Raw genomic sequence first — 21,555 nt, 5'->3', positions numbered from 1 at the left:
CTCTGTCTCACAAACAGACCAATATTTTTAAAAAGGAAGGAGGGGCAGATAAGTTATTTCTGTCCTGACCACTCCCTGTGTATTTCTAGAACATTCGTGTGATGCAGATATCGGCTCTGACCGTGACCTATGAAGAATGGAAATCTGCCACACACTTTTGGGAACCAACGAAGGATGTGTAAGCACAGATCTTGCCCGTATGTGTGCCTCCAAAAGACCCATGCGTCGTCTGTAAGGAAAGCCAGTCACCCAAACCCTGTATGGTCACTTGTAGCCTCCAGCAGCCCTCCTCAGGCTCCCTAGTGTGCTGCCTGTTTCTTCAGGCCTGTTCTGTGTCTGCAGTGTTTTCATACATCGTCTCTGCCTTTGCCTTCCTCTGTCTCCACAGCCCATGAGGTAGCCAGGCCACAGACGCATCCTAACAAACATTTGTTCTTCACATGGCTGCCAGAGTGAGCTGTCCAAACCCTAAGTAGTAAGGTTCAGTGCTTACGTCCTGACTAAACTGGGCATTGCTGTGCCTATATACCTATGATCCTAGAACTGGAGAGATGGAGGCAGGCTCACCTTCAGGTCTGAGGCTAGCCTGGGCTACTTAAGAAAGGCAATTCAGGTGGGGAATACCTGTAATATCAAGGCTTGCTTGAGAGGTGAAGACAGGAGGATCAAGAATCCAAAGTCACCTTTAGGAGTTAGAAGACAGCCTGGACTGCATGAGCAACTATTAGGAAGGAAGGAAGGAAGGAAGGAAGGAAGGGAGGGAGGGAGGGAGGGAGGGAGGGAGGGAGGGAGGGAGGGAGGGAGGAAGGAAAAGTTAAATTCTACCTCATAGATCATAGCTTTTACAATAAAAAACAAGCCCATTACTATGACAAAGATGCATGGTGGGCCCTGACCCACTTCTCTGTTATTACCCCACTGCCTAACATGTCTCTGCTCCAACCATCTTTGCCCTTTTCCTGCCCCAAAGTGTCTACATTCCTTATTCCTAGTAGTCGATTGGATCTTCCTGGTTCCTCTCATAACTGTACCTCACCATTCAGTTCTCCACCAAATGTCTCCTTTTCAGAGAGGCTTCCTTGGCTACACTGGTACAGAGGATGCCCCTCCCCTAAACCCAGCTGCCACTCCACCCCACCCCCACTGCCCAGACTTATTTTCTTCATGGTAGCTGTCACCTTCAATAGTTGCTTGGCTGACTTGGGCTCTGACCGCTTCCTACAGACCGTCAGTCTTGGAGGCACGGGGGCATTCCTGGTGTTCATCGCTCCTGTGCCTGACCTGTGCCTGGAGAGGGCCACTGCCAGGGTGGTAACCCCGTGTGGAGCACTCAGCAGGTGCTCCACGTTGGCAGACTCTCTGCTGTTTACTTGTGTGCCTCTGGGGAGAAGCCACGTGCTCTGCAGCTGGGAAGCAGGGCAAGCTGTGGGTAGCAACAGCAGCTTTGCTAGAAGTCTGTTGTTCCAAATTGTGCAGAAGCACACCCAGCGGGGGCTGTCTCCTGCCCACCTTCCGGTTCTGGGAAGCAACACATGTTCTTGAGAGAGACTCTCTCTAGAGAGAGGTTTGGCCAGGAGAATAGCCTAGTGCCTGGAAGGGCAGGGGAGATAGAGAAGAGGGGAGGGGAAGGGATGTTTTTGGGAGAGATGACCGTCTCGGAGAAAAGCTGAAAGACTGGACCAGAGGAGATGGGCATCAGGGAAGTAGTTACAGGCGGAATCCTCACCCCTGTGCCCAAACTCACTGTGTGCACCCAGAGGACAGAAATGGACGCTCATCATGATCATGGCATAGAGGGGATGAATGGGCTGTGTCCATTTCCAAACAAACCAGACTGCCTCAGACTGCCTTCTCTGACTTATTTACCTTCTAATGCAATCCCCCAGGTTTCCATTTCCCCACCTTCTCCCTCTTCCCTGCCCGTGACGAGGTCTAGCTATGTTACTAAGGTGGTCTTGAACCCCTGGGCTCAAGCAATCCTCTCAGCTCAGCTTCCCAGCTAGCTGAGACTGTAGGTATGTGCTGGCTTGCCCAGCTCGGGCAACTGCTCTTGGCACGTTCTTCTGGTTGAGGAACCTGGGTCCAGGGAGAGATCCCCCCAAGACCTCACTGTCAGCTAACAGGGCTTGGATGCAGAGTCTAATTTTTCTGCCACAATTTTGAGGCTCTTAAGACCTTCCCAGGATTTATTATTTTGGTTATCTCTGCCTTGTTTCCTTGTGGTTACCAGAAATAAACAACCACGAAGAAAAGAGTTGGTGCTGTGGGTTGGTTTGGGGACAATGGGGTTAGGAAGAAATAGGACCACTAAGGCCTGTGAAGGAATCTATAAGGACCACCCAGGAGAGGACAGAACCAGGCCTGATCTCAAACTGCTCTGTAGCCAGGCCTTGGCATGACTGGATCTCTACCCAGCTTGCGAGGCCTCAGCTCTAGAGAAGGACTTAGCAGGAACTGAATGGGGCTGTCCTTGGCACGGACTGTCCTCACCCTGGATTTGGGGCCTGGCCTGACTTCCCAGGGTCCAAACTGCAGGACAGTCCCAGCCTGTGGGTTTTGTTTGTTTGTTTGTTTTCTGGAAAGTCAAATACCCTGGGAGAAGCATCTGATTCAGGACAGACTTGGAGCCACTTCTCCAAGATGCCAGGCTGGGGGACCAGACTGGTAGTGTTGGCAGTCTTAACCTTTGTTCTCTTCTTTTCCTGACCCGCATGTGCGCAGCCTCCACATTCTCTCTAATCCTTTGACTGGAGATGGGCGTGGTGGGGTGGGGGTGGTGTGGCTTTTCTCCTAGAATCTGCAGAGAGGCCATGTGGCAATCTCTATGTCCCACTAAAAAAAAATGTATGGGTGCACTGGGAGGTGTGGTGCACACCTTTAATCCCAGCACTTGGTAGGCAGAGGCAGGTAGATCTCTGTAAGTTCAAGGCCAGCCAGAGCTACACAGCGAGCCACCCCCTCCAAAAAAAGCTACTGACTACGCCTCAGGAGCTGAGACAGACACAGGAAGCAACACGAATTGAAGGAGGGGAGAAACACACCATCTAGGCTGGAGGCTGGGCCTGGCAGAGGCTGGCTGGGGTAGAGAGGTTAAGAACTGGGTGTCAGCCGGGCGGTGGTGGCGCACCCCTTTAATCCCAGCACTTGGGAGGCAGAGGCAGGTAGATTTTTGAGTTCGAGGCCAGCCTGGTCTACAGAGTGAGTTCCAGGACAGCCAGGGCTATACAGAGAAGCCCTGTCTCAACAAAAACAAAGAAAGAAACAAAGGAATGAACGAGCGAACGAACGAAAGAAAGAAAGGAAAAAGAACTGGGTGTCCTCGGTTAGGCTCTGTCATTTGAGGCTACACCTCTGCTGGAGAGTTGGTTGGCTTAGAACTGGGTGAAGACAGTTCTGTCAGGGCCTGGTGCTCTGGCAAAGGCCATCTGGGGTCTGTAGGTGTCTTCTCCCTTGCCCACTCCCAGATCAAGCCCCTTCCCAACCCTCCTCCCATGCTGTTCCAGAGTGGAACAGTGCCACCCACAGCGCAGCTCAGGCTGGGTGCTGAGTCATAAGACCACAGAGCCTGCCAGAGGGTGAGAGTGACAGATGGCTCTATGAGGGTATGGGGGCGGGAGGCAGATGGAGGGGGCAGTGGCCTTGGACCCAGCAGGGATTCAAAGAGGTGACCTGGGAGGTTATACGGAGTCCTACTACAACCAGCTCTTCCTTTCCGCGTTCCGTGCCCCTATCAAGGAAGTTCGTCACTGCTACAGCAACCAGCCTGGCTGGGGATTAGAGTGGAAAGTGATGGAAAGGACACGGGGCCTCCAACCTGAGGCCCGGAGCTTCCGCCCGCCAGGCTGGGTCGGCAGTGGGAGGCAGAACCCAGCTCTGTTTATCCAGGCCACGCTCTTCCGGAGCAGATGGGCGCCTGTCAGTGCTGCCAGCCAGGAACTGGACAGACGCCCTCTTACTGCCAAGTGGCAAGTGACTTGAGAGCTCAGAGGGGAGCATGTTTGATTTGGCTATTCACGAAGGGACGTCTTCCGGCCGGGGGCTGTCTGCACACCTGAGTGCGCACAGTCTCCAAGGACCATGGGGCACGGGACACAGTATGGACTTCGACCCAAAGAGGCCCAGTAGTGGCTGGGAGCCGACTGCTCGGAGACTTCAGACTCTCAGAAGCACTGTGGCATACTACAGTATCAAGCTGCCACCTGGCTTAACATAATAGGAATACTCTCCCAATTCTGAAGGCCAGCCTTTATAACAAGGGGCATCTTGGGTTCCTTTTGGAGGCCCTGACTTCGGGTAGCTGGCAGAAATCTGTGTTTTCTTGCTTGGAAATCTAGTCATGCCAAACTTGTGCTTTCATTATCCCTTCGCAACTCCTTTGTTTCTACTCTATCTATCTATCTATCTATCTATCTATCTATCTATCTATCTATCATCTATCTATCTATCTATCTATCTATCTATCGTCTAACTGTCTGTCTAGTGTGTACAGAGAGGATGTTGCATGCCGGAGCAGCCTGTGTGAGGAGGTCAGAGGACAACGTGCTGTAGTCAGTTCTTTCCGTCTACAGAGTGGGTTACATGGATTGAACTCAGGTTTTCAGTCTTGGAAGCAAAGCAAGCAACTTTGCCCCCTGAGTTGGCACACCAGTGCTATGGAGTCAAGGGCCCATCATGTGCCTTGCTCTAGGTAAGGGCTCTTTACTGTCTTCTGAGGTCACTTGGAATCAGAGCAGGGTCATAAATGGGAGTAAAAGCACACCCCTCTCTCCTGCTGTACATAGTTAAGTAGAGGCGTGTCTTTGGGAACCATCTGGACAAGAAGGGCGGGGCTTGCCCTACTCTTTAGCAGCAGGCAGGAGGGGTGGATTATAATACAGGGAGCTGTTGAGATAGGCTCAACTAAAAGGGACCTGGGAGCTAACCCAACTAACTCCAGGGCTTGGTGGGTCAAGGGAGGTGGTGTCTTCCAACTTCCTGTCTAGTTGTTGACCTGCCTGGGACTTGAACTCTCCTCATCCTGAGCTGAGACCAGCCAAGGCTCCCGTCTTTATCAGATGGGATGCAGCGTTGACGGTCATGCTGGGCTAGAGGTGGGAAGGTGGAGAAGGTCTTAGCAGCCCTCAGCTCCCTGCTTCTGCCTCCAGGTTCTGTGGTTCTTAGAGGGAGGCAGGGAGAGAGCAAGAGACCATGAACAGGGATTAATTAACACACTGGTGTCCCTGGCCCCTGGCCTGGCTCCTGCATAGTTAGCAACAAACGACGCTTACTGAACAGCAATAGCGAAGGCAGAAAGGCGTGAGGTGCCTGCCTCAGCCCTGCAACTTTTCAGCATCCACTCCCTGCAAGAGGACTGGATCCCGGCCTCCTCAGTCTGAAGGATTCAGCTGTAGGATCTATCTTGTGCTCAGTAAAGTTCAAGTCTCCATTTTCATCCTAACTGAACACTCAGAACCTGGATTCGAGGAGAGCTAGAGAGTCGCATCTTATAAAACTTGCATTCTGAGTGGTAAGCCAACAGAGAAACAAGGTAAGATAAATTCTGTATTGGCTAGTTTTATGTCATCTTGACATAAACTAGAGTCATCAGAGAGGAGGGAGCATCAACTGGAAAGGTTTCTGTAACATCAGGCTGTAGGCAAGCCTGTAGGTCATTTTCCTAATTAGCGATTGATATCGGAGGGTCCAACCCATTGAGGGTGCTGCCATCCCTGGTGGTCCTGGGTTCAATAAGAAAGCAGGTTGAGCAAACCATGAGGAACAAGCCAGTAAGCAGCATCCCTCCATGGCTTCTAGACCAGTTCTTGCCCCCAGCTTCCTGCCCTGCTTGAGTTCCTGTTCTGACTTCCTTCATTAATGAACTGTGATATGGAAGCATGACTGAATAAACCCTTTCTTCCCCAAGTTTCCTTGGTCATGGTGGTTCTTTACAGCAATAATAATCCTAAGTAAGACAAATACCACAAATACCATTAGGAACTGGTACGTACAGAAAGCAGAAAGCAAATGTCAGGAGAGGAAGGAGCAGCGTAGCTAGGATGAAGTCAAGGAAGGCCTCAAAGAGAAAGTGACTCCAGCCCTGATTGATCTAGGACAAGCATCTGGCCCTGTGGTACAACCAGTGGCTTCCTGAGGAGCAGAGACGGGAGGTCAGGAGGTGGAAAGGCCGTGACACCTTGATCTCCTCTTCAGGATCCTGCTGGTCCTGCCCCAGGAAACCCTAACCCTACCCTAGCTAATGGACTGTGTCCCCTCTTGGAGTGAGCTCTTCTCAGCAGGCCCTCCTGCTCCCTGTGTCAGTGGCTACTGGAGGAGAGGAAGGAATTGCAGCTGCTCTTTCTTTGGCCTCAGGGAAGAGAGAGTCTCTCAGGACCACGTGCAATGTTGGACAATGCAGATGGGAGTATGTGGACTGCACAGGCAGGTGAGAGGAACTGAACCTTGGCACCGGCTAGGGATTAGCAGGAGGAAAGGAGATGGGGGTGGCATTCTATAGATCTCAGGAACTCATGGACTGGAAGGGACCAGAGAACAATCCCATTCCAGATTTTCACTCCAACCAGTGTGTAAGCCTCTGGGAATGAGGAGATGCTTCAGCCAATGTAGGAGGTGCTAACATTTTATCTATCTGTCTGTCTGTCTGTCTGTCTATCTATCTATCTATCTATCTATCTATCTATCTATCTATCTATCTATCCATTCTATCTATCTATCTATCTAGCTAGCTAGCTAGCTATCTAGCTATCTATCCATTCTTCTATCTATCTATCTATCTATCTATCTATCTATCTATCTATCTATCTACCTACCTACCTACCTATCTGTCTATCAATCTATCTATCTATCTATCTATCTATCTATCTATCTATCTATCTATCTATCTATCCATCCATCCATCCATCCATCCATCCATCTATCTATCTATCTATCTATCTATCTATCTATCTATCTATCTATTTATCTATCTATCCATCCCTGTATCATCTATCTGCCTATCTATCAACCATATATCTATCATCTATTTGCCTGCCTGTTTATCTTCTATCTATCTATCTATCTATCTATCTATCTATCTATCTATCTACTTATTTATTGAGATAGGGTCTCTTGTAGCCTATGCTGGCTCTGAACTTCTGATCTCCTTTCCTCAACTTCCAAGTGCTAGGATCACCGGGCTGTGTTACCATGATTGCTGTATGATTAGATTAGGTCACTGGTACTCGTGTAAAACCCCATGCTGAAGGTAGCAGGAAGATCTCAGATGTTTCGTGACCACTCAGGAAGGAGAGGGCTAATGAAGTGAACACATCTCAAATATTTGAGAGAGTGTTCAGCACCGTTAGCCATTAGGGAAAGGCAAAACCAAAGCTAACGGGGAGACTTCTCGCCCCAGTCAGAGTGGATGTCATTAAGAAATCAGAGAGCAGCAGAAGTTGGTGAGGATGTGGGGAGAGCAGAGTCCTCACCACACAGCTTTAATTTGTTTGTTTGAGACACAGTCTAATTCTGTAGACTAAGATACGGTAAAACTCATCCTCCTGTCTCAATCTCCTAAGTGCTAGGATTGTGGTATGAGCCATCAAACTCTGCTGAGAGAGAGCACTGTACCTCCCCAATGGGAATGTAAACTGTGCCGCCACTGTGGGAACCATTATGGGATGCCCTTAAAAGAATAAAAATAAAAAACAGAACTACCATTCTGACCCAGCTATCCCACCCCTGGATAACCGGAAGTATTCTAGGTCAGCATGTCTGCCCAGTCATGTTTATTGTCGACTGAGATATAGAGCTGCACATGAATGGATAAAGAAAACACGGGGGCTGGAGAGATGGCTCAGCCATTAAAGGCTAGGCTCACAACCAAAAATATATGAAAACATGAAACATAGATATGATGGATTTTTATTCAGTAAAGGAAGAAATAAATGGAGTATGCAGGAAAATGGAGAATTGGAGTTCATTATGTTCAGCAAATAAACCATTCAGACAGACAGACAGAGAGTGTGTGTGTGTACCCATATGTATACACATTTGTGTGCATGCACATGTGTGTACATGTGTCTAGAACATGAAAGAATAACTAAAAGAAAGAGGCCTGAAGATGTGGGCAAGTGACGCTAGATGAATTTACATGTCATAAAAAGAGAAGGGGGACTATTGAGGAGAAGGGGAACTAACAAGAGGGGACAGGAATATGAGATTGAACAAGAACAGAGTATAATTATATATCGTGTGGGCATACACACACACATGCATGCACGTGCATAAAAATGTCACAGTGAATCTCATTTCTTTGTATGAGAACCAAACGATTAATTTTGGAAACAAAATGAGGGGCTGGGGGAGCTGGAAGTCATCCGGTTCATAGGAAAATATCACGACCCCATGAAGACACATCACCTCTGAGATGAAGGGCACTTGTAGTGTTCGGGATGGTGTCTCACATCCTGGGTTCAAGGGAAGAAATCCTCTGGGAGTGGACTGGCTCTTAAACAGATGTTTGGAGCAGTTTCATCCCTGGCTTGGCTTGCTTCTGCACCTAGGAGGTCAGGAAGGCCAGGTTCGGTAGAAAATAGTATGGCTGTGTTCCTGCACCCTCTGCAAGCAGGAGAGGAAGCCCATGGTGGCCACTTCCAGACCCTCAGCAGTGCTGGCCGGATGGTCCTCAGTCACTCTCACGTGGTGGTGGATAGGGGACCTTAGTCTCACAAAGCAGTCCCCACCCTTTCCTGTACTCCCAGCTGGTGTTTAGAGAGAGTACCATTTGGTTACTGACGTCCGTTACTGAGTGCTGACAGGCACCTGCTTCAGGGTCCACGCAAGCAAACCAAATTGTCCATTAGCACAGGGACCATTCTGAACACTTACTGTCATCAAGGCTCCATATAGGGCACAGAGCTCAAAGCCAAATTAAGTACTCCCTTCCAGAAGCCTCCCTAACCTGGGTTCTCATTTTCTCTTTTAAATTATTGATAGCATCATCTCAATAGAGGTATCGGAGCTGTGTCCTGCTATCAGTCATGCAGCTCTTATTTTATAATATAGATTATAATTTATAATTATATAAATGCATTACTGAAAAGTTATTGGGATTGGTCCACAGCATTCATCTTCTTCTCAAGGACGCGGGGAGGGGGGCGTCTGCATGTTCATGTAGGTGCTTGTGCATGTGTGCTCATGTGTGTGCATGTGTATATGCATGTGTACATGTGTGTGCATGTGTGTACATGTGTGTACATGTGTGGTGTGCGCATGTTCATGTAGGTGCTTGTGCTCATGTGTGCATGGGTGTGCATGTACATGTGTGTACACATGAGTGGGGTGTACATGTTCATGTAGGTCCATGTGCATGCGTGTGCATGCATGTGCATGTGTGGGTGGTCAGAAACTATCCACAGCTATCATTTTTTAAGCTGCTGTCTACCCTGTTTTTTGAGACAGTGTCTCAATGGGATCTGGAGCTCGCTGGTTAGGCTAGGCTTGGCTGACTGGAGTAGCCCAGGATTTCCCCTGCCTTCACCTCCCCAGTACTGGGATTACAGACCACCACGCCTCTTTGACATAGGTTCTGGGGATTCAGCTCAGGTCCTCTCACTGTGTAGCAATCTTACTGACTGAACCATCTCCTTGGTCCCTCAGAGGGTTTGGTTGTTGTTCTTTTAAATATATTTCTTTTAGGGCTGGGATCTGGCTTGTTGATAAATCTCTTAGCAGTCAACCCTGAGGACGTGAACGTGGCTCTCCAGCACCCACGTAAAAGCTAGGTGTGTAGCTGATAGCCGCCACCCCGGCACAGCCAAATGGTTGAGAAGCAGGTCCTATGAAATAGCCATATGTATGGTCTGTGCTGCTAATCTCAAGAAGAGAATTAAAACGGCCCTCCTACCAACTAGATAAGCCTCCATTTTCATTTCCCAAATGCATCTGGAAGACAATTCAAGTGTATGGTCAGAGCATGGTGGGAAGCGAGCCTCTCTCATTGCTTCCCCTCCTAAGCCTCTTCCTGCTGTTAGTGGCTCCTATACAGTGCCCTCCAGAAAATACTTAATGCACTTGTCAGCATTATAAATGTATGAGCACTTCCTACCCTTAAAAGGCTCTTCCAGACCATCTCTCCGTGCGTTGATAATACATCTTTACATCTTTTTGTCCTGTCATGATAAAACTTGCTGACAGCAATAGGAGGAACCCACTTTTTCTAGGGGTACCTGATGCCCTGGAGTAGCTGGGACTCAGCAGTCAGCTTCCTTACCTCCTTCTGAGACTCAGGTTTGCTCCTCCACTTTAGGGGCTCAGTGACAGGGCATGAGAAGGCCTGGCTGCACACCAGCCCTGATGCACAGAGTCCTGCCCTCACCCTGCGGACGAGGGAGGGGCCGCCAGCTCTAAATAGATGCCGTGGAATTCCCTGCCAATAGCCGTTCCTCAGAGTGACATGCCACTTGTAGTTTTCCAGCTTTAGAAAGGAGAAGATAGAGTCCCCTAACTGGAAATGACAGGGTCACATGAATTCCTCACCCATGGTGTTGGCTTCCACCCTAGACACCTAAGCAGTCCAGATGATCTCACTGGATGCTCACAACACACAACTTACAGCAGAGAAAACACAGTGCTAAAAAGTAAAGCCATACATAGAGTTGGAACTGCAAAGCCCCTTTCCAGAGCCCTTGTGTTTGGGCACAGGTACCCCCTGCCCTCGTCACTGTCCCACATCCTTCCGTCTACGAAAGATCCTGAGAAAATCAGCTCTGGGGAGAGTAGGGAAAATGGAAGACATTGGCTAGATGAACGTCGATAGGAAGGGCATTTTGGATAAGGGACTAAGGCACGGAGGTATGGGCTGTGTCTGGGAGCCAGTTCAGAGCATGGCAAAAAGGAGAGGACTCTAGAAGCTAAGACTGTGGGTAGGGGAAGCAAGAGCTGGTGTCTCAGATGCAGTAGCCTGAGGGTTAGCAGGCAGGCATGGGGTGGCTGGATCCTGAGAGACACATGCATCCATGCTCTCTGTCCTTCCAAGCATCCTGTGAGGTTGGCACTGCTGCTCCTCCTATCCAGGCCTCAGCATAAAGGCCTTGCACTGTCCTTGCAGAGCCTGGAGCATCTAGGTAAGCTCCCCAGTTCCTCGGCTGGATAAATAAATAAATGAATAAATAAATAAATAAAACCAGCCATGTGCAGAGTGTGTGGCCTTGGTGGAGGGGAACAGAAGCCTTTCCATCCCGTGTTCCAGCTGAGCTCTGGCCTGAGCCAGTCATGTGCAGCCATTTGAAGGTCCCAGAAAAAGGAAGCGGGAAGACCACCCAGGTGACAGCTCATGAAGCAGAGGTGAGCTTGCGATGCATGTGGCAAAAGCATGAACACACACTTGCTTGAAGCCACACTGTCTGGGAGTGTCTGAATGAAGCAGTTGGTGTTTAAAACAGGGGGAGAATGGCTTTGGAGATACTCAGTGAATGCAAGCACCCACGGTAGAGACAGCAGTCCAGAGTGCTCTGACACGGGAGGGGAGTGGGTCAGAGTGTGCCCATAGAGGTTAGAGAACAGCTTTGTGGAGTTGGGTCTCTCCTTCTTCCCAGGAATTGGACTGAGAGCATCAAGCTTATGTCCAAAACACCTCTATATGCCACTCTATAAGTCACCGCACTGCCCCTCAGCCACATATGTCTGTTTCCAGGGCCCTACTAGCAGGTTCCCTGGGTCTGAGGCTGGGGAATCCAAGTCTTATCTGCTGCTCTGTGAAGCGTCTGCTAGAGTTTGATAGGTGCTGCTGCAGCTGCCTCTGTCTCAGCCTTTCATCCCCAGCCAAGTGGAGGTGGAGAGCCTCATAGCCAAAGTGCCAGGTTCAAGCCCTGGTTCTGCCACTTGTTGGACACTCGAGCCACCTCTCAGAGCATCTAATTTCCTTATCTCTGAAAGGAGAATTAATTACACGTTGGGCATAGCGGCAAAACCTGTAACCCCAGCATTTTGGAAGCTGAGGTAGGAGGATGACAAGTTTGAAGGCAGCTTGGGTTACATAGTGAGTTCAAAGCCAGCCTATATATACTAAGACTCTGCCTCTGCAAACAGACCAATGAATAGCACCCAGCCCTATGAAGATGAGCAGAATCCCATTTGTGAAAAACCCAATATACTGCCCGGTATATGTGTATCCCCTCATGACAGCATATTGCCCTTTTCTTCCACAGAGTGAGCAACTCCAGGCTCCAATTAATGACTATATGACTCATCCCAATGTAGAGCTAAGATCTACAGTCATTGCTTTTTGCTGAACTCCCTGACGACAGAGTAGAGTAAAGGATGGGGGTCAAGCCCAGCTTCTAACTCTGGAGACCTGGGCTGCCCTGCCGTCTCAGCTCCTCTTCCTGCTCTCTGAGAGGCCTTGGATAGCCTGCCTGCGTGCCGCGCAGTGATCCTGTCCTGGCAGAGTTGCTATGATGTTCCAGTGATCCATGGACACAGACAGGCTTGGTCATCAGCTGTGTGTGTCAGGTAAGCACCTCTCAATGATGACATCATTGATAATGTTGTCAGTGCGACCTGGAGAAGCCCAGTTCTAGAGTCACCCTGGCCTCATTTCATGTCGCTGTGGCTGCCCGAGGCTGAGGGCCCCCACTCTGACCACACAGACTGTGTGCATCACCATAGAAAGTTCTGCACTGCACCAGAGTTTTTCCAGTGGAAAATGGAGGTGAGAGGCCGTGGCTGAAGAGAGCTGATCAGAGAAGAGTGGGTGGCATGTCTGTTTTTCTCGCTTTTGCAGATCTTGCTTAGAGGACTAGACTCCGGGTGGGGCGGGGCACCACCTTGGGCCACTTCAAGTCTGCCCTCATCCCAGGAAGGTTCTTAGAAAACAGTCTTTCCTCTCCACCAGGTCAGGGAAGCCCCAACAGAAGGGACTACTGCCCGGGGGGTGGGGGGGCAGGGAGGGGGCAGGCTGGCTGAGCTTCATTGACTGGGCTGCAGGTAGACAGGGTGGCCTCCAGAGTTGACAGAACACTCCTGTACCCATTACAACATAGGCAGAGAGGGCATGGTGAGGAACAGTCACCACAGCACCAAGGTGATGGTGCCCCAGAGCAGTGCAAAGGGACCAATTAGCAAGTCATGAGTTGCTCCTGCTGAGGCTGCCTGAGTCCCAGATCCTCTCTAGACTCCAGGCCGAGGCACCAAGAAACCAGCAGAGCCCTGAGCATCGGCAAGTACAGACTCTGAGGCAGGGGTTCACAGAGCACACAGAGCCCTCTGTAAGAAGCCTGCTAGCCTGCTGAGAGGTCACATTTGTGGACTTGCTCCATCAAATGTCCACGCCAGCAGATACACGAGCCACATTCATATGTGCACAGGGATGTGACTCACGCACAGCAGACACTCAAACAAACACACCAAGCACGAGTCATATACACAGGCAGTAGAGTCCAGGCAGATGACTGGATGAGAATTCACCCTGACCCAAAGACGCTGAAAGGTTAAATGCGTGTCCCTGGATATAAGCAGTCCCTGGGAAACTTCCTGGGTCCTAGTGATTAAAACTAAACATCCAGGCGACCCTAAATTTGGACACATTGTGGGGAAGGTGACCCTGCTAGTCACATGACCTTACTTACATCCAGCCAGTGGGTGTTTCTTCATGGGACCATGAGAACATTAGAGTCCAGTGATTGCTCTTGGGCCCTCCCAGGCTTCCTGGCAGGACATCTGCCTTTCCTTCTCTATCCCTTTCAATATCACAACAGCTTCATCCTTCCCATGGTACTTCCGGGTCTCCCCTAATTCCCTACAGCAGACAGGCAGCATTGCAAACGACAAATCAAAACTCAGGGCTCTGGGTATAACTAGTTAGTAGAATTCTTTCCCAGTATTCGTGAGGGCCTGTGTCTGATTCCCAGCACAGAATGGATTGAGCTTGGTGGTGTCCACCTGCAGTCTCAATACTGGAAAGGTCAAGACAGAAGGATCAGGAGTTCAGGGTCACCCTCAGCTACCAGTTTGAGGTCAGCCTGGGCTATTGTGAAAGCCCATCTCAAAACACCAAATTAAAACAACAAAAGTTACTCGCTCTTGAACTAGTGTGTCCCATGGCTTGGAACAAGACCAGGATGCTCGGTGAGAGTTCCTAATAGGAAGCAGAGATGCCACAGGTCCATGTCAGTGCCTGGCTTCCCTTCCTCCCCCGGCTCCAGGGTCAGGGCTGAGCTATACTTTGCCCTTATGAACTTTGGCTGCTTATTGAGGGCCAGGCTCTTCCCTCAACCAGATTTTTAGAAGAATCTCAGAAAATGACATCTTCTCATAGGGAGTGTGGATGACCCAGACTCCAGTCCATGTTGTCTTAGTCTCTTTCCAGGTTTTCCTGTCATTCTGCCACCCCATGGCTGCCATTCCTAAATGCAGTGTGAATCACTCAGGCTTGCCAACTGTAGTCTTAAACCAGTAACAACAGCTATAGCATAAATCACACAAGGGCAAATATTTTTGTCAAATTTTTAAACCAATATAACCCCAGTATCCTGAATCAGGGATTGGCACATTGCTGGCATTTGCTAAGTATTTGGTAAATAAAATGTTTACTATGAATGCTTTTCAAATGTTTTAAAAGGTGTGTGTGTGTGTGTGTGTGTGTGTGTGTGTGTGTGTGTGTGTGTGTGTGTGTAAGAGAGCAGGAGAGACCGAGGGGGTGGGGGGTTACATGTGCCGCCACACGATTACAGAAGCCATACGATCCTCCTACAGAGGCAGTTTTCTCTTTCCATCTTTGCACTGGTTCCAGTGATAAACTCCGGCTGTCAGGATTACGGTGCCTTCGATTGCTGAGCCATCTTGCCGGTCTGCTTTGGAAGTGTTAATTCATCGCATCCTTACAACATCATGCAATAGGCAATTGCCTCGCTTCGTGGAAAAACAGAACCACGGAGAAACAAAGTAATCGACCTCAAATCCAAGACCTATCAAAGGGAGGTTCTAGACCTGAGTGTTTGGTCACCGACCTCTTGTCTCGACATCAGTGTCACGCTGTAGCTGTCACTAGCTTTGGGACAGAGGAGGAGGGCTTTGTTGAAGATATAACATGGAGCCTGGGGCATGCAGCCAAGAGTTCTGTCACTGTTGGGTCATTCGGGGCTTTGTTGAAGATCTTCATATCAATTTCTCTCCCCAGGCCATAATGCCTTGAAGACGAAGAGGGAAGCCATGGGAGACAATATGTGTCAATCGCCAAAACGAAACGATTTGGGATGACAGGAAGGAGTCAAGGGTTATCAGCAGAAAGAAGAATCCAGAGTCTGGATGACTGAGCTTGAGTCCTCGCCTCTATCCCTCTCTAGCTGTGTGACCCTAGGCAAGTTGTTCAACCTTCTAGGCCTCAGTTTTGTCATGTGTTAAATGGGGATAATAGTAGCTTCTGCCAGATGGGATGGTTATAGGGGTTAAATGAGATAATGCTAGCTCAGTGCTTGCTGTATACCACGGGTTTCATAACAGCCATTACGCTGCTAGTACGATGCTGGTGTGACTTCTGTTTGTCATGTATCTGGTGTGTAACCGAAGCACCCTATTAGCTCTCCCGCGGGCTACAGCAGTGGTTTGTTGGCAGGTGCCTGAAGCAGGTGTGACCCGCTCCTGCCCATCTGTCAGGGTGAATCCTCTGCAGCTTCCGGTCAGAGCCTACAACCTACTTATTAGGTTAATTAGATGCAACACTTCTCCAAAGATGTTATGACTCCAGTGCCAGGGCCAGTGTCTGAAGAGGGCTACAGCTTGCCAGGGAATTGGGCAATGGCAGATTCTCACCAGCCTCTGGTTGAAGCAAACCAAGCAGTGGCAGGTGGAGGAGACATCTCTGTCCTCTGGGATAGCTGGCTGCCTCCCTCCTAGGGTCTAGTCTGGGTGAGGCTGCTGGGCAAAATGCAGAATTCCTTGATACATTAGGATTTCAGACAAACGTAGAATAATTATAAGTATGCCCTAAATATTATACAGAACATGTTTACTCTAGAAAATATTCAATGTGTATCTGGAGTTCAAATCTAATAACTTATTTGTTTTCCTTTTAAATCTGATATTCTTATATCTGGGGGTTTGTAGGAAAGAAAGACAGGGTTGGGTTGGGGTCGGGAAGGAGAGGCCCAGATTTTCAAAGGACCAGGAACAGGACCTGGAGCCAGTGCTACTGGGTCTGACTGGCCCTCCCTGGGCCCTGGCACTGGGCTCTCGGGGCCCCTTGGGTCGGAGGTGAGATTGCATGGGGGACCTGTTAGAGCCTCTCTCTCAGGGGGAGGCCTTCCAGGAGGGGCAGGGCACTACTGCCAACTCCATGTTGGCACTTCATGAGCTCCCTGGGGCCCAGGCCCCCTTCCTGGTTAACATCCTGGATGGGAGGCCCAAGAACAACAACGCCTTCCCCCAGGCACTGTGGCAGTCCCAAGAGAACCTTGGCAGGCATCAACCTCTCAGGTGAACTGCCCCTGGGACTTGGAAGACCAGCCCTGTGCTCCAGAGGGACCTTGAGAAGGTTCAGGGTCTCTCCAAGGCCACACTGTGCTGGAGAAAGGACCTGGATCGTGGATGACACCCCAGCATCTCACTGCCATTCATCCCTCGCTGGATCTCTCAGGAGAGGCACAGCCATGTCCTGTGCAACTGGCAAACAAACCTCTCAAACTCAACAGGTTCCAAACTCTGGCTGTCTTTTTCCTCCTTCCATATATTTTCATAGCCTGATATCTTGCCCCCACATACCTGACTGGGCAAAGAGACACCCAAGCGCCATGCAGGAAATAGATCTGGTAGTATAACCTCGATGAGACCACAGCCTGGCTGGACTAAACAACAGAAGTGTGTGTCATCAGCTTCAGGATGCTGAAAGTCCCAGGTCAGTGTATTAGCAAGAAGGCCTCTCCTAAGTCCTCCTGTCTTGGCTTTTGACAGCTTCTTTTATGGTGCATCCCGATGGTGCTCTCTCTGCATGTCCGTATCCTTAGTGTCCTCTGTATCCAAACTTCTACCTACGAGAACACAAGCTGAACTGGGTGAGAGACCAGTCACAGCCTCATTTTAATTTAACCTTTTCTTTAAAACACTCTCCCCAGATGCAGTGGTATTTTGGAGGGTCCTGTAGATTAGGACTTCATCGTGTGTGTTTAGGGGGTGGGTGCTGTGGCTTAGATATGAAACACTCGCCACCAAGGCTCATGTTTTGAAGCTTGGTTTGAGGGTATTGCATTGTAAGGGACTGGCCTTCATTAATGGCTCCAATTATAGATTCAAAACTTGAATGGGCTGTTAGGGATCTTAATGGAAAAGTAAGTCATGGGGGCGTGTTGTGGGGAGACAGATCCTGCCCTCAGTCCATCCTGATGTTCTCTTTCCTGCCCGCCAAACATTCCTCTCGCCACCATGATGGTCTGCCTCCCCACAGGCTCACAGCAACAGACTTAAATCTCTAAATCTCTGAGCCAGAATAAATTCCTCCCTGTAAGCTGTCTCTCAGGTATTTGTCATAGCAATCACAAGCCTGACTAACACAGAGAGGACATGCTTCAGCCCACAATGGATGCCCCGGCTCTGCTTCTTCTCCTGTGAATCACTAAGCCATGCGCACACCACTTCCTCTGTGTCGCTTGAGTCTGTCCATGTCTTTCCCTTGTCACACGAGTTCAGGTGCCCCTCATCTCCTATCTGGTTACTTTCCCCAGAGTCCTAACTAGAGTCTGATTCCGCTGACATCCCAGTTTTTTACCCAATAGCAGATGAGCTTACAGACCACTCAAACCAGTCTCTGCCCATTCATCTTGTAAATCTATCCCTGGTTGCTCCTACACGTTAACATAAACCTGGCCTCCCTAACATGGATGGCAACCCCTGCATCTAGCACCCCCCTCTCCCATCATGGGGGTCTTTCATGTGAATCTCTGCCCCCCATCCCCACCCACATGGCAGGCACCCTTAACCCTTCTCACCCTTTAAAGAGGAATCCAACTATTTCTCATCTGTTTTTATGTGTTTATTTATTTATTTATTTGTCTTCAAAAAGTATATTTTTAATCATACTCTTTCCCTTCCCCCAACTCTTCCTAGATCCTTCCCACCTCGCTACCCATTCAACTTCATTTTCTCTCCCTCTCTTTCCCTCAAAAAGAAAAGAACAACAACGACGACAACAACAAATAACCCACAAGGAAAACAAATTAGAAGCAAACAAAGCCAAAAAAACGCCAAAAAAAAATAGCAAATCAAAACAAAATGTGCACAAAAAATACGGAGTCCACACTTGTGCTGGCCAGCTACCCCTGGGCATGGGGCCTGCCCTGGATCGAGGTTGACATACCCACTGACAGTCCTTTGGAGAGAATGGATCTTCCTTCTCCTGGCAGATGTCGCTGCAAATAGCTTCTTGGTTAGGGATGGGCCTCTGTGCCTGCTTGTCTTCCTCTGTGCTTGGAACTGCTTAGTTTCTTCTATCTAGAGTTCACCCCCCTCCCCTCCACTCCCTCCCCGCTCCTTCCCATGTCTCCCCAGGCTCAAGCCCACTGTCCGGTCTTTTCCCCCACCCTCCATTCAGACTCCGAGGTGTCTCCAGAAACTTCTATCTACTCTTTCCTGCGGACGCCCAGGACCTGAGGTGGGGCTATTCCCAGGCCTTCCTGTGCTGTGCATTATAATTCCTGTTTCCCAGTCCATCTTCCCGGCAGCCAATGGCTTTTTGGTGAAGCCAGGGGCATTCATTGGCAGATGTATAGGTCCTTCCTAACTCTTAGCTGTGATTGCTATGATTAAATATCTGGGATCTTTAGGCTCCAAGCAATCAGAGGCAAAAGGAGAAGAAAAAGAATGCAGCTCACCAGCAATTTTCCAACCGAGGCCATGAACTAGGAGCTCTTGTGCTGTTTCGGGGGGGGGGGCTCTGATGTTTAGCTATCACCCAAAAATCTGAACTCCATTGTTTGGAGGGGCGTGGCCCAAGCATGGACCCTTTTCAAACCTGAGATATACTATTTGAGGCTGGGGTTGAGAGACCGGGGCAGAGCTCAGAAACAGACCACCGTCTGGTCTCAGTTGGACGGATCCTTGATGGCCGGTGTCTGCTTGTGCCGTAGATAAAGAAGGGTCCCTCATATTGTCACTCCTACCCAGCTTTCTCTCCACAACATGACTCCCTAGGCTGAGAACCAATGTGCCTTTCTATACATTCTTCTGTCCACCTCCTCACCGTGAATACTCGAGCAAGCTTATTGGTTCTGTGTGGCCACACCCTGGCCCAGAGGGAAAAACAGGTGCTGGAATCTAGGGCAGTAGGCTGGGTATTGAGTCTTCTTCTGTTCAGAACTGGCCCCTTGGGAGTTGAGTTGCTTCAACAAATATTTGCTGAGTATGAATGACTGGAGAGCCAGGAGTGAATCCGGTAACCCTGTCTGGCTACTGATTGGCCCTAGATGCACTCTGAGGCCAAGGCTCAAAGAGGAGCTGAGAGAGAACAGAGGGGAATTTTTTGTTGACATTGTCACTCTCCAAGTTCACCTCCACCACTCTTGGACAAAGGGGATAGTGTTGCCCTCCTGTTCTTATCTCAGTTGTTCTCTGTGTTCCCTATGGCCCAGCGTGGCTAGAGCTGTTGCTGAAGCTCTCTCCTTCGAGGTTTGTCCAAAATGAAGATTCCTGGGCCGGTCCAGCGATTACAACACTTGTTTTAGCAAAGGACCCGTGTCAACTATTAGCACCCACACGGAGGCTCACAACCACCTGTAAGTCCAGTTCTAGGAGCTCCAACGGCCTCCTCTGACTTCCTAAGACACCAGGCATGCACATGGTGCACATAAATGCTTGCAGACAAAGTACTCATACCCACAAATACAGTCAATCTATCTCATTTTTAAATGCAGCTTCCTTGGCCTCACTCACCGACGGAAATCTGATTCAGAAGGTTCAGGGTGGGGCCCAGCAGGCTGCTGGTGCAACAGGTTGCCTATGACTCCAAAGCTTAGCAGCCTTTAAGCACAACAGCAAACTGGGCATGGGTGGTACCTACCCGTAATCCCAAACTCAGAAGAAAGAGTCAGATCATAAGTTCCAGATAGGCAAGGACACACGCGCGCACACACACGCACACGCACGCGCACATGCACCCACACACACACACACACACACACACACACCTAATTTCCCTAGGTGGGAGTCAGGCATTTGGAGAGGAGATAAATGAGAAACATTGAGTTTCCTGGACTCAGCAGATCCAGCCACACCTGGTCCGACTTGGTGCCTCTCACAATCATTACCTCATTAGTCTCCCAGTCTGTACTTGAGGCATTATAGGGCTGGGTGTTTTTGCTTAATCCTCACCCAGCCCAGAAAAGCAGGTGATATCCCAGCTTTATAGCAGGGACAGTGGGACAGTCCAAGTTGTTCCCCAAGGTTGTAGGAAAAAGTGAACTACTCGACATTCCAATCGGTCTGGGTTTCTGAAGGTACTCCCAGACCCCTGAGGAAACTAAAAACTAGATTGGGGTAGAATGGCTTAGAAGCACCAGGGAAGATAAAAGCAGAGGCTTTAAGAGGCTGTGGCAGCATGTGAGCTGGGCTTGGCGGCTTGCGTTAGATTTGGACACGCTGAGAAAGAACAGGCACACTAAGCGGTGGACACGGCTCGAGGGAAGTCACTGAGGCAGGAAAAATGTGGAGTAGAGAAGCAGGTGATCTGATGTGCTTACAGTGTAGGGTGGGTTTGGGGACACAGGACAGGTTTGCTGTGACTCCTTTGTTCAGTGGGCGTTGGAAAAAGACCAAGAAAACCCAACAGTGGAACAAGGAAGCAGATGTGGCTTTAGGAAGGCTTTGGGGACAGAGAGCTGGATAGATTCATTGGAAGCTGAGCTAGGAGCTGATCTGACCTGGGGGATAGCGCAGTGAGCCACACTGCTTCTCTGGAGCAGTTTGTTCGTTTTCAAAATGGCGATTCTCCTTTGAGTCTCCCCAGTATCTGCCCCGGGTTGCTGTGAAGACAATAACAGCAGCAGCAGAGATGGAGAAAGCATTGGTAGGCTCCAGGTGACAGAAACAGAATGGGGGTAGTTGCTGGGTACCGTGCAACCACAAGTCACACTAGCTAGAGATCCCGGCGGCATAGCTACAAGACATGGGGGCATTACAGAAAATATATGCCCAGGGATAGAAGGGGTTCAGTTCCCCAGAGGCATCTGCATTTGAACTGAGAGAAGAGACAGGGGACTCCATCCAGGGCATCATGTCCCACGGACACATCTGCTTCTCCATCCAAAAGGGCTCAGTGGACTGACTCTGGCTTCTATGCACCTCCAAGGTACCTTACCCTGAGCAGCACCTGGTGTGTGTCTTGTCCAACCCGTCTCAGCCTCTTCTGCAGAATAGAGATGATGTAACCAGAGGAGCTCAGACTCCCTGGGCTCCAGAACCAGGGGTACCTGCAGAGGATCTTGTAGGATGTCCATTCCAGATGGATGCTCTTGTGTTATCTTCCTAAAAGGTCTCAAGATTGGGTTTGATCCACCATACCAGAGAGGTCCAAACATCCACCCACACACAACAGGA

General features: G+C 49.6%; 1 long non-coding RNA gene across 1 annotated transcript; it reads left to right on the top strand.

The window, feature by feature from the left end:
* The first annotated feature begins 11,817 nt into the window (after positions 1-11,817).
* Positions 11,818-15,490, top strand: Gm30826. The gene is made up of 2 exons (XR_386791.2): positions 11,818-12,489; positions 15,155-15,490. It is a non-coding gene; the product is annotated as a predicted gene, 30826 (long non-coding RNA).
* The last annotated feature ends 6,065 nt before the right edge of the window (positions 15,491-21,555 follow it).

This window comes from Mus musculus, chromosome 19, assembly GCF_000001635.26.
Source record: "Mus musculus strain C57BL/6J chromosome 19, GRCm38.p6 C57BL/6J".
In the NCBI taxonomy this organism is placed as follows: domain Eukaryota; kingdom Metazoa; phylum Chordata; class Mammalia; order Rodentia; family Muridae; genus Mus; species Mus musculus.
The sequence above is the reverse complement of the archived record's forward strand: the minus strand, read 5'-3'. Positions and strand labels throughout refer to the sequence as shown.